The sequence below is a fragment of the Octodon degus genome, unplaced genomic scaffold (genome assembly GCF_000260255.1).
Source record: "Octodon degus isolate 3935 unplaced genomic scaffold, OctDeg1.0 scaffold00019, whole genome shotgun sequence".
Lineage (NCBI taxonomy): Eukaryota > Metazoa > Chordata > Mammalia > Rodentia > Octodontidae > Octodon > Octodon degus.
Window position 1 is genome coordinate 16,901,443 of NW_004524595.1, and position 1,234 is coordinate 16,902,676.

Sequence of the window (1,234 nt, forward strand, 5' to 3'; positions counted from 1 at the left end):
TTATTTATTTATTTATTTATTCATTCATTTTGTGTGTGCAGCCAGCTCAGCCCACCAGGGGGCAGGGCTGGCTGGCATGTGGTGCTGGGGGACTGAACCGCGGTCCCTGTGTTTTGCTTACCTTAGCTTGTTCTAAGTAGGTGCTTTAGACCACTGAGCCATCTCACCAGCCCCTCTATCCCCAATTCTTAAAAAAAAAATATTTTTTTAAAAGACATAGTCTTATTAAATTGCTCAGGCTGGGCTAAAACTTGTGAGTCTTCCTGCCTCAGCCTCCCAGACTACTGGGATTGAAGATATTCACTGCCACTGGCTTCCCCCCACCCCCTTTCACTATGACGTTCAGGCTGGCCTTGACTGGGAGCAATCCTCCTGCTTTAACCTCTGAGTACTGGAATTGAAGGCATGTGTCACCATGGCCAGCTTGTCTGCTTTGAGTGCTTCAGATTTTTATTTTACTTTTTTCTCACAAAAAGAGCTCAAATCCATTAACCAGGCCAATTTATTAACTGGTGAGCAACAGAAAATATGCTCATCAATATATAATGTCATGGTTTGTGTCTGTATGTCCCTCCAAAGCCTCAAGCAGTCCCAGGGTAGGTTGTAGAGTGTGGGGGCATTGTGGCTGTGAGTGCTACACTTGCCCTGGGGCTGGAAGCCTGTGTACAATATAAGGAAGGGAAAGAGACTTGCTCTTTCTGTTCTTTTTGCTTTTTTTGCTTTTGCTGTTTGCAGCCATGAACTGTTATCCTCTACCACATGTTACTCTGACTTGGAGCCAGCTGGATGTGGACTGAAACCTTCAGAAACTGTGAGCTAAATCAACCTTTCTTCCTTAGTTTTGGGCACTGGGTCTTTTGTCTCAGCAACAAGAGAAAAGTAACCAAGACAAATGTACTTACTATGCAGGTGGCTCACCAATACAAAAAGTATGATAAAAATGGATTCTGGAATCTTACAATCTAGTCAGAAAGCAAAGAAAAAGCAGGTTGCGTGTTAGCATAAAGCTCATTTACGATATTTTAAAATCCTCCTTTCCTTTTCTCTGTTTCTAAATTACCTAGGCTGGCCTCTATTTTTGGCCCTCCTGCCTCAGGCTCCCAACTGCTGGTATTTCAGGTGTATACAATGCCCGGTAAGCCGGGATTCTTACTGGTGTGAAGTTCAAAGGTTCAAGGTCAGCCATGATTCTGTGCGTGCGAGGAGCTAACAAAAAGCTCTAAGGAAGAAAACA